Source organism: Loxodonta africana, chromosome 9 (genome assembly GCF_030014295.1).
Source record: "Loxodonta africana isolate mLoxAfr1 chromosome 9, mLoxAfr1.hap2, whole genome shotgun sequence".
Lineage (NCBI taxonomy): Eukaryota > Metazoa > Chordata > Mammalia > Proboscidea > Elephantidae > Loxodonta > Loxodonta africana.
The window spans coordinates 80,382,730-80,395,465 of record NC_087350.1 but is presented as its reverse complement, the minus strand read 5'-3'; the positions used below and the strand labels follow the sequence as shown (position 1 = coordinate 80,395,465).

The following is a 12,736-nucleotide window of genomic DNA, read 5'->3' as shown; positions in this document are numbered from 1 at the left end:
TTAATATTTGACATGTTTATATTTCAATAATTTACCATAGCCCTAATTGGTCATTTCTTTTTAATGTATTAAATGTATTTAAGAGATAATACTTTTTGAAATTATATATACCATTATATGATGTAATTAAAAGCTGTTCCTTAAAGTTTAGAGTATTAAAAAGTTTTTGTTCATGGCAAGACAGGTAGTAAAGTAGGAAAGACAAAGTTTTTATAAAACATGTCTTCCTACTGCTCTCCTCTTATAGAACTAAAAGTAAACCAACAGGTAGACTCAGACTACCGATCGGTTTGTCATAGACCCAAAGTCAAAGTCTATTAGGTGGTTTGCTTTATTTTGTTATCACTTTATTTAAAGATCCTTAATAGAATGCTGTAATTCCTCCCCTATCCCTCAAAAAGCTTGGTAAAAGCTTTGGTTTAATATATGTGTTTGTGTGTGTGTTACCATATATGTTATACATATATATCATAGCTGTTGCTCATGGATTCATTCTCTTTGTGTTTATGTAGCAGTTTTTTATCCTAACATAAAAAAAACTATGGTGAAAATTTACAACCTCAAGTTGATTGAAACCGAATCATGTATTATACCTTTCAAGATCACAGAATCATTCTTTGTAGCTGCATAGCAGTATTTTTCTATCTGTATTTTTATTGTATAATATCTTAATGGATTTGACATTGCATTTCTTTCCCCTTCTCCCCTAATTAGAGAATTCTAATCTTGGAAACTTGAAGCATGGAAATTACTATTTTAAATCCACTATTTTCATTATTTGTAACTATGTTTTCTATAGAACTGTCATAGCAGGTTAGAAATTGATGTTCAATATAACAGTAAAAGTATTTAAAGGTTTGCTTAATATGGTAGCTTTTCAGAAACGTAAATTATAAGAATAATTAGGAAAAAACAAAATAGAAAGCAAAATGGATTTACGTTTTGGGGAATTAACATATAGCCTAACTATTTTGGAAAAGCATTTCATCCCAATCTGGAATCCTGATTAATTTCTCAAAATAATATTGAAGTGACTATTATACTTCATAATTATTGAGTTTAAATTAATAATTACTATACAAGTCTAAATATAAAATTAGTATGTTTATAAACATAAAAATAAATATGTGCATATATATCAGTCCATCTAAAGTAAAATAGTTAAATAATTATGTAAAGTATCTTAGCAGTATATAGGAAATATCCAAATGTGTGTAATAAGCAGTAGTCAATCCTGGATAAAGCCAAGATGCATGGTGATTTTAGCAGCCATCTTCAGCTCCTTTAGTAGGCGATGGACTGCCATCTATTGACTCACAGCAGCCCTCACACTTGAATGTGGATTCAGTCAGAGCAATGACCAAGCAATGAAGCCTAGGTTAGAATTGCTGCAACTGTGTAATCATTTAAACCAGTCTGCTTAAAACTCCAGAACTTTCTACACTTAATTATTACTTTATTTTTCTAAACAAAAAACCAACATTACTTACCCAAATGAACTGTGCTTTTTGGGGAAAAAATTGATTAATGTATCCAGTTTGAAAATGTTTACATTTGGGAACTTTTCAGTGTCTTTTATGTGCCTCCCAGCCAGTAGGACTAGAAGGTCATTTACAGAGCAGCCTAAGTTTAGTAAATACAAGAAATCACTTTATTTAAAAAAAAAAAAAAAAAGGCCATAACTTAAACAATATTATTTGCCAAAGACATAAGAAAGGCAATGAAGTCACATACTATGGTGACATCTAAAGAGATTTGTGAAGTGTTCCAAATCAAAATTTTCTTAAAACACATTCTGAAGTAAGAAAAATGTTATAGAAAAGAAATATTCATTATTTTTAGCAATTTCATGAGAGGTAATAAAGTAAAGCCTCCTTAACTACTTGTGGAGCCCTAGCGGCACAGTGCTTAAGTGTTAGGCTGCTAACCAAAAGGTCGGCAGTTATAATCCACCAGCCGCTCCATGAAAACCCTGTGGGGCAGTTCTACTCTGCCCAATGGGGTCCCTGTGAGTCAAAATCAACTCGACAGCAATAGGTTTCGGTTGGGTAACTACTTGTATCTGAATAGAATAACTTTTTGACTAAACTTGACTAGACTTCACTACATTAATAAAAATTAATCCACTATTCTGAAAGGTGCAGGTTAATAAAATTCTAAAATTACATTAACATATATGGCATATAGCATATATTATAACCACTATATATTGAAAACCCTGGTGGCGTAGTGTTAAGTGCTACAGCTGCTAACCAAAGGGTCGGGAGTTCAAATCCGCCAGGCACTCCTTGGAAACTCTATGGGGCAGTTCTACTCTGTCCTATAGGGTCGCTATGAGTCGGAATCGACTTGAGGGCACTGGGTTTTGGGTTTTATATGGCTATACCATTTTTCTTTTCATATTTTAATTGTTATAAAATTATGTTATATAACTTAGTGGCTTTAGATTATTTAGAGATCTGCATAAAAAAAGAATTTTTATTCAGCAATTAAATAATTTCCCCAATAGTTAATGTTTTTATGTCTTCTAAAAGTGTTTAGAAAGTTTTAAAATCTTCAATAATACAACACTGTTCTTGTATTTTAATTTCTGCTATATTTTCAGATTTTAGTAAAGCTTGGCCTTGAATATTCTTTTTCATCTTTCAAATAACTCATTCTAGATTAATTTTTCCCTCTTTAAGTATTCAAGAAGGAAAGTCCCTTTCCCCATCCCCTGTCATTTCTAGTCTCATTTCTATTAAAAATCCTAGGCCAAAATGAGCACCAACAGAGTTCTACAACCAACAAAATTTTTTTACTAATGGAGGCTATAATTTGACATGCTTTGGACAGTTTGTTAATCTTGTTTTTAATTTACTTACTTTAAAAAGTAACCAGGACTTTGCTGTTTGGGGCTGTATGTGTTAAGAACCAAAAAGGACAATGTATCTTTTATGTTTAATTTTGCCCTTAGATTTCTTTGTGTGTGCTGTTAAAATGTATTACAACCTACAACCTTTTATTTTAAGTAAGAATATAAATAGGAAGCAAATGTAACTTTTTGAAAAATTAAGTCTCAAGTGTTTCTTTAAATATAATGTTTAGAATGTCTGGTGTTCACACTTAGAAAAGTAAAATATTTCCTGTTAGGGAAAGGGAGAGAGTAATGATTTTCCGTGCTTTCCTTTCTGGCAGGGGAAAATTTTAGCTTATGGTCAGAGTTCACTAATAATCAAGCAGTCTTACCTGACCTGTTTGAATGACAGATTATATGTTATGGGCCATAATTAACAATAGTTCATTTAATTTAGCTGCTCAGTTTTTTTTACCAGAGAGCATCAATTTAAAGGACACTCTCTGGATTTTCATAGTATGGAAGTGAGAGATTTACACTAAATGACAGTATTACTCTTTAAAGCATTTTACACCATACCAGAAGGTAGAAAAGGCCTAAATGTCAACAGATTTGAATTTAACTTTAGAGCTATGTTTTATAGTCCAGCAGGAAGGAATATGAAAGTGGATTTGGAAGTTCTGAGGCTATAGCTATACGAAAATCTTTATCCTGAGATTGTGATGTAAGGTAGGGTAGGTAACAGTTTTCTAACTGCCTAAAGCTAAATGAAATATTTGTCTTCTAAAGTAACTTAAAATGGGAAATAAAGAGTTTTAAAAAGTCAGTCCCAAGCCGGAATCTTTTCTTTTTATGGAAAAAATCTCTCTCTCTCTTAATTGGATATACGTTGTGAATCCTAAATACTTTTCTGAGAGCTCCTTGGCTGCATAAGCAGACCTGCAAAACCGCAAGAACCCACCCACCCAGTAGATACCAAGTGATAGATCTTCCTGTTTTCTTTTGTCTAAGAAAAATAGAACTGGTCGCATGTTATATTTTAAAATATTAAATAGCTCCAAAATAGAGTGAGACCTAACTAGGTCCTTGTACCACTTTTGGAGGCCTGGCACACAGATTATCATAAACTTAACACTTTGCAAATTCATTTTGAAAGTTTTAATTTTGGTGGTTTAAATCCATTTTGCCACCTCCCTCGGGAGCCAGGAATACTCATGAATAACTTCTTGTTTGTTTTCTTTATGCTTGGTATTGCTGTTTCAATATTTTGATTGACCAAGTGTTGCTATGGAGGCATTGCATCTCCTTGTCAAATTTTCAGAGATTTAGTTTTTATTTAAAATGCCCTTAGTACTAAAACATTACTGAGTTGAACATAGTTGTCCTTTGATGATTCACAAGGCACGTCACTATTTTGTAGTACCCAGGGACGGATTACCCAATGAGCAAGATCACATGGGCTTATTTGTATTTACTAATCTGTAGTGCAGTTTCACCTGTTTTTCATCACATCAAAGATGTAGTGAAACCCTTATGAAATTGATCACCACAGATTAGTAAGTAAACAGTTAAGCCTATGCAGACCTTGCTTACTGCTTAATGAGTCCCTGCTAGTACCTTAGGGCCATCTTTCTGTTGTAGTGCTACAAAATAAGTCAGACTGATTTATCTTTCAGGTTACTTCGTGTCTGAATAATTAAGAATTTTCTGAGTAAGCGCTGATGGTTTATTTTCTAATACTCCACCTCTAATAACAGGAAATGCATTTGTACAGTGAAAAAAAATTCAAGATTTTTCAAATGGAAAATGTTTATTAATAGTTTTATATTTATTGAAACACTTTGTTCTGGAAGAATTTAGTGTAAAAATTATGCTATAATTTTTTTCTTCAATCCTACCATGTTCTGAATTTAGTATAAAAGATAAGTACTACCTTTACAGAGTAGGTAAACGGACTTTTTTTTTTTTCCTCTCGTTTTACATCTCTATTTCACTAGCATCTTGGACCACATTTTGTCAGAACTTACCATTGGAAGCAATTGGAAAATGCAATTTCAAAGCAAATGAAACCTGGAATTATCAATCTCAATAAATGAGATTCATTTAAAAATAAATACAATTTGCCAAATCATCAAAAAGCAATTTTCTAAAGCTTCTGTAAAGGGAAGGGGGGAAAGTGAACATTCTCAATTATAAATGCATATATTATTTTTCTTCTTACATTGTTTCCTCACACATTTGGAAATTGTATGTATACATATTTATTTTTTGAATGGGATAGAATAAAGTGATTGGATATAATTTATTTATGCTTATTGGGAGAATAATATCAATATCGTTTCTATTTATGGGAAGAACTCAATATTTTCTTCTCAGAGGAATACACAGTATATACCCCTTCAAAGAGTCCATTCCCAACATTCGTGATTTTCAGTATTTTAATACAAAAGTTAATTTGTTTAACTGGGAAATCAATATGGCATATTTTGAGTAGGTTTTTCTTGGGTTGACATATTTAAATATTATCAAGTGCTTTATGGCAATAATGCTAATTTAAGTATTTCAAATAATCAAGCAATGGAAAGTGCGCAGCATTCGTACAGTTTAGAAAAAGACTCCTTATAAATGTTTTACATAGAAGCAGCTGTACTTTTGCCATCAAAGCAGCTGTGTTTTTGCCATCTTCTAAATATCTTTAATGTCCTAATCACCCTTCATGATGATATTTATTCATTTTTTTATACTGTGTGTTACACAATAATTAACTAAATCTGAATCTGTAGCATTAACAATAACTTTGGTTTAACAAAAAAAAGTTTCTGTGCTTTTTGTCTGCCCCTTAGTGACTGGACACATCCACCGTTACATTTAGGACTTACGTATTTACTGTAGGAGCTCCAATTTTTACTTCTGTTTTATAAGCTTTAAGAAATACTTGTGATCATTTATATTTTCTTCCTGTTAACAAATATTTCTCCTGAGAATGAAAAAAAGATGGAGAATTACATTTAGAATTTTTACTACCCTTTCTTCCCAAGCTATGTTCACCTTCACTTACAAACAAATTATAGTCATTATAGGGGCAATTTCTTGTTGATAATTAAATTTAATTTTGTGGTAATTCATAAATTCCATTTGTATGTGTTCATAATTTTAATGTGTATAACACACCTAAAAACTTTTTTTCTCCTTAAAAAACATACATTATTCATATAATCCCAAAGATTCACAACTCTACACTTTGAAATAGCGCCCCTGCTATGGCAAAAATGAATGTAAATATAAGTAGGTAGCCTTAAAATTTTCAAGATTCACGCAGTTTACCGCTGCACAATGTCTGAGTATATGATAAATCGTGGTTTCAAAATCTGAAATGTTGAGTAATGCCTATTTTTGTCATGCTAACTATAAAAGAGCATAGAAGTATAATGCAGAATAATTTTAGTGTATTCAAGTGATTATTTTTCGTATGTACTTTGAACTTTGAACATATGATTCCTGCCAATCCTTAAAATTGAACTTGTCATAATTTTCTCTGGACATTTTAGTGCAGCGATACCTGTTGGTGCTGAGTCGATTTCGACTCATAGCCACCCTGTAGGACAGAGTTAGGACTGCCCACAGGGTTTCCAAGGCTGTAAATCTTTACAGAAGCAGAATGCTACATCTTCATCCCGTGGAGTGGCTGGTAGGTTCGAACCACCGTCCTGTCAGTTAGCAGTCAGACGCTTAACCACTGCCCCAGCAGGGCTAAAACTAGATAAAGTGTACAGGGCCAATGATATTTGTATTAAGCATTCCTTTTAGTGACCATGCATGTGAATGATGTGGAAGAATCAAGTAATTCCTAACAGGTTTTAAGTATTTATAAATCACTTAGTTACTCTAAGTCGCGATTAACCATAACCTTTAAGGGTTTTGGTCAGTCATTTGAATAATCTGTAGGAAAAGACTCCTGAAAGGACCTGTTGACTTGCTGACATGAAGGATCTCTCTGTACTAGTGTTATGTTTTCTGTTATGGTAACAAACTGCAATAACAAATTTAAGCTGAATTAAGTTTGAAGTTTCAAAAGTACAGTCTCTCAAGGGACTAAGAGTGGTGATTTTTTTATAAAATCAGTCAGGTTTGTCATTTGATCCCCACATATTAAAGAGTCATGAGAATTATGTGTGTTTTTGTACATATAAAAGTATTTTCTTCTGGCCATTTTGAGCTTGGCAATGGTGCTCTAAGACCAACAACTCTTGTTTTTAAAAAATATCAAAAATGTTATATGCAGTAAAATGCTACATGTTTAAGAATATTTAACAAAAAAATTTTTTTTTTTTTTTTTAAGTATCTTTGGAACTAAACTGCAGCTTCACCTTAATTGGTACACAAATACACTGGTAGATCACATTTCAAAAACAAGAATAATTCAAAATGAAATGATCAGAAATTTATATTAACTTAAAAACCAAAAAACTAAACCCATTGCCGTCGAGTCGATTCTGACTCATAGTGACCCTAAAGGACAGAGTAGAACTGCCCCATTGGGTTTCCAGGGAGTGCCTGATAGATTTGAACTGCCAACCTTTTGATTAGCAGCCTTAGCTCTTAACCACTATGCCACCAGGGTTTCCTATATTAACTTAGCTTTGTATAAAGAACTCACGTGTTTTTCAGTTGGTAACGATGCTATCAGTTTACTTTCACTCCTTTTTAAAAAACGCATAGAACAGAATCTATTGGACAGATTATAAGGTCAGCTTTTTAATTTTGTAATATGTCCATGTCTATAAATACCCATTTTACATAAATATGTTCCTTTACATGTATTTTAATTTTTTAATTACCCCACATCCTTTTTGGTCAGCTGAACGAAGCTTTGGACCATATCTCAACTTTGTTTATGCAATAAAAACCCAATTTTGTCTCTCTTGGGTCCCTCACATTTCCTTGATTTCAGCTGCACATCATCTCCCACAGTTGCACCACATTTTCTGTTCATTTTACTGAAGTCCTGAGAAAAACTTGCCTGAAGGGCAGGCATACTTCTGAGGATATTACAAGGGAGTGTTTTATATCATAATATACATGGAAGGATGCCAGCTTTGGGATCAAGTGAAAGTATTTAACTTCACAGATCTTTGGTTTCTTCACGTGAAAAATGGGGATAATGCCTTATAGGATTGTTAGAAGTGTGCAATAAGATGATAAATAAAAAGTACTTGACACAGTGCTGGGCACATGAGCTATAATATAGCAAACCTGTAGACACATCACACCTGTACAGATGACACCTGCACTGATGTCCCAGACTCATATTATGTATCTTTTAAGAAGACTGCTTTTTTCCCAAATGAGGAGGTTCGTTATGACCTGTATGCTATGTCTCCAAAAAATGTTTTCTTCTTATAGTTGTTGAAATTAAAATTCTTACAGTAAGTATCCTTTGTTAACAGAATCATTTACCTCAGCTTTCATTTTCTAATTATTTATACTTGTTTTCTTCTTTTTTAGAAATGTAGGTTAGGAACCTTTAAGTAAGTATAGCAAACTTGAATTATTTTCTTAATTTGATTTACCTAAAAATCTTTATAATAATAAACGAGGTTAGATCACAAAAGTATTTAGGCCATTTTCTTTTCTAATGAAAATGATTATGTAAAATATTTACCATGTAAGGAGCCCTGGTGGCGCAGCAGTTAAACATTTGGCTGCTAACCGAAAGGACAGTGGTTCAAACCCACTTGCCACTCCAAGGGAGAAGGATATGGCAATCTACTTCCATAAAGATTTACAGCCTTGGAAACCCCATGGGGCCGTTCTACGCTATCCTGTAGGGTCGCTTTGAGTCGAAATCAACTCAACGGCAGTAAGTTTGGTAAAGATGCGGTGATATCATTTTGAAAAATAGATATCAACTTAATAAATGTATAATGCTTAAGTGATAATGTCAACACCATCTAACTATAGTTAACTACTCATAAGCAAATGAAATTATATACATCTTTGCTTCCTCTATAAGTAATGAGAATAATATAAAAAATCAAATTCACCCACCAACACCACAATTATAAAAAAAAAAAAAAAAAAGCTGTCTACTGAAGGTAGAGGATTTATGTTAATCTGATGAGGAATGAAACAAAGTAGCACACCGGGTCTTTGCACATCTGATAAAAACAGTTGATGCCTTCACATGACTGGTGCCAGAAACCAGCCTGATTTTGTAGCGGAATGTTATGGCACAAGAGCTTGGTCAGTTGTTTTGCAGGCTCCTGAGTCATTCACTCTCGTATAGTTCCAGCAAAAAAGGCAACACATAATTAAGGACTTTCTCAGTGCATAAGGTTTGCATTCTTTCAAAGAGCATTTCTGTTCCACGTTTGTTCCTTATTTTGAGACAAGCATGGAGATATACTCATGGAGATAAGATGGAGCATGAAATAAAAGCAAAAAACAGGTCCTTACATCAGAGGAATTCCCTGCTTCTGTGACTGGTGGTTAAGAGTATTTCAGTAGAATAAGCAGGATGGAGGAGGTGCTTTGGGTTGTGAGTCATGTAGAGTTATGGTAAAAATGAAAATCTTGGGGTTTATTTGGATCCCCTGTGTATTTGCTAATAAATATAATAGAACTGTGGTTCCATTCTTCTATAGTTTTTCAATGGAGATTTATATGTAAAATATATAAGCAGATTTGAATATGTTAAGCATTCCATATAGTCAGAAGATATATATTAATGTGGTTTTATATTTTATAGTCCACCCTAAGATACATTCAGATCAAATATCCATGTATATGTTCTTTTCTGTCCCTTCCCCCCACACCCTCTCTCCACGCCCTCCTCATCCCTCCACCCTGCATCAAAGCTTGTGGTCCTTTTCCATCCATGTACTAAAAGGTTTCTTTGTAAACCAGGCCATTTGTCCATCATTGTTTGGGGTCCAAACAGTGGTAAGATACCCTGTCACTGATCCCGCATGCTATGAATGGCAGCTCCTCTCTGGACAATTGGTGGAGGGGCCGAGAAATATTCCTGAGAGGATTATTTAACCTTTCAATTTAGAGGGCACAAAGCCTGGCTGATTAATGAACTTTCTGATGGGCGCCGATAAGCGGATCTATTTCTTTATTTCCCCTAAAAGTGATTCCTTCTCCTGCCCATATTACTATAATCTTAAACTTAAAATGTGGCAAATAGATTAAAAAACAGCACTAAAGAGTTTATCTGGCTGGCAAACTGAAGGAGCTAAATTAAAATTGGTAATGACAGCAGTGGCTCAGCCTCATATATGGTTTTTAAATGCACTGTGTATTTTGAAGAGACTTATTCTCCAGCTCGCCTGGTAATGACTGCTTTTGGTGCACAGTCTGGGGCTGGCTTCTGTTATCCCCACCCCCCACCGCCACCCCCCCCCAAAAAAAATGAGTTGTGTTATCTGGATGGCTGCAGACACATACGCATCCCCCTTTCTCACTGCATGGGCAGACAAGGTCGATAGCATTACAAGGTATTTGTGGCAGTGCTTGTTTCAGTTTTCAGAGCTGCCAGTTTCCAGGCGGATTTGAATTACAAAAGAAGAAGCTGGCATGAAAATTGAAAGGTTTTATCGGCTGGTCTGAAGCCTCATAGCACATTGCTTATTTATGCAGTCCATTTGCACCAGGAAATATAAAAAGGAAATACATTTTTAAAATAAGGCCATAAAGACCCAGATATGTTTAAAGATGGCAAATAAAATACAGATACCTATAATATCTTCCCAGGAAGCGATTTTCACTTAATGTTGCACATTACTTCAGAAGAGCATTTATGTTGCTGTCATAAATTTGTGCGTTTGTGTCACTGTGTAGGTAGTCTCTGGGGATTAAGAAGGAAGCTTTTGCTAACTTACTTTAAAATTAAAATAGACGGAGGGATAGCTCTGCAGTTGGAAAGCTACATTGGAAGTATTTAAATAGAGTGGTAAATTAAACTTAAACTAACATTTTTGCATTCCATGTAAAATTAGCTATGGCCCAGTGAATAAATGCCACTGCCTTTGGAGAAAATTGGGATGCTTTTTACCATGAAAATTTGCAACATTCAGGAAGTGAATTACTGTGATCCTTACTGTCTTGCATATGGTCATTGTTCTCTGCTTACTTAGGTATTTTTTTGGGGGGGGGGTTGCATTTACCCAAATAAAGCCATAAATCAATAGGTTTAATAGCCCCCTTTTATAAAACATGCTTATTTTATTTTAGTCTTCAAATTATTATCTTTTAGATTTTGCCTAGTACTTAAATGTTGTGAATATATAATCTTTCAACTACTAGGAGTTATACCAACAATTTATATTTATCCATGTTACTTTAACGTGTGTTGTACTTACTGAAAAGAGGTACACTCATGCAATCCCTTAAACTCAGGATTATATAAAATGAAGACATAAGTATACAAACATCAATAGTACAAGGACTTGAATAATTAATGGTTTTACTGCTGGTCATTTGCAACCTTCAACCCATTGGTTTGTAAAACTTAAGACTATCCGGAAGAGACAGGAAAGAAGTTACATGTATATAACAAATACCGAATCAATAAAGCAACACTATTCTGCTGCAATTCAAATGAACACTGTTTTAGAATCCATTTTCCAATAAAGCAAATTACTCTCAGCTTTAAACCATGAGAGATGCAATTTTTTGCAGTTTTCATTTTACCAGTGTCTGGTACCTTTCTCATGTTTTCATGACCTGGATTAATTACTTCATGTATCTTTTTTTTAACAGAGAAAATATCAAAAGCATACTCGTCTGTTGCATGCTAATGATGTGCTGTACATTTTTTCATGAATTTTCATAAGGATTTTTTTCTACGTAGCGTGTGTGGCTTAATGATGTAATCACCCGATAGACTAGAAAATGCTCCAAAGGAGACGTTCCGGTCTGTTGTGTACATAATACATGTTTCAAAAATCTGCCTAATTAAGGAATTACCCGATGGATTGGGAGCTGTTGGGTACATGACATAGTTTTTTTTTTTTTTCAACACATTAACAATATTATATGTGTATCATTATGCATATAGTTTTAATGGCATTTTTAGAATGTTGAGAAAATTAGTAATGTCCACTGGAATACAGTTGAACTTTTTTTTCCCCTGAGAAAAAATAAAAGCTTAAAACACTTCATAAAGGAAGCAGTGCTTTGACTGGGAAAATAGTTTTGGCTATGACAAATCTGATCAATGTCTAATCTCTAAAATCTACAAGATACTGCAAAACTTCAACAACAAAAAGACAAATAACCCAGTTAAGAAATGGGCAAAGGATATGAACAGGCACTTCACCAAAGAAGACATTCAGGTGGCTAACAGATACATGAGAAGCTCACAATCATTAGCCATTAGAGAAATGCAAATCAAAACTACAGTGAGATACCATCTCACCCCAACAAGGCTAGCTAGCATTAATCCAAAAAGCACAAAATAATAAATGTTGGAGAGGTTGAGGAGAGACTGAAACACTTATACACAGCTGGTGGGAATGTAAAATGGTACAGCCTCTTTGGAAATCCACTTGGCACTTCCTTAAAAAGTTAGAAATAGAACTACCAATCCCACTGCTTGGAATATATACCAGAGCAATAAGAGCCCTCACACGAGTAGATATATGCACAACCATGTTCATTGCAACACTGTTTATAATAGCAAAAAGATGGAAACAACCTGGGTGCCCAACAACGGATAAATGGATAAACAAATTATGGTATATTCACACAATGAAATATTACGCAATGATAAAGAACAGTGATGAGTCCACGAAACATAACATAGAGGAATCTGGAAGGCATTATGCTGAGTAAAATTAGTTGCAAAAGGACAAATATTGTAGAGACCACTATTATAAGAGCTCAAGAAAAGGTTTA

General features: G+C 33.9%; 1 protein-coding gene across 3 annotated transcripts in view; it reads left to right on the top strand.

Moving 5' to 3' along the window:
- Positions 1-12,736, top strand: part of ZCCHC7 (zinc finger CCHC-type containing 7) — a 272,530-nt gene that overhangs the window by 233,704 nt on the left and 26,090 nt on the right. The gene's annotated exons all lie outside the window — the stretch shown is intronic.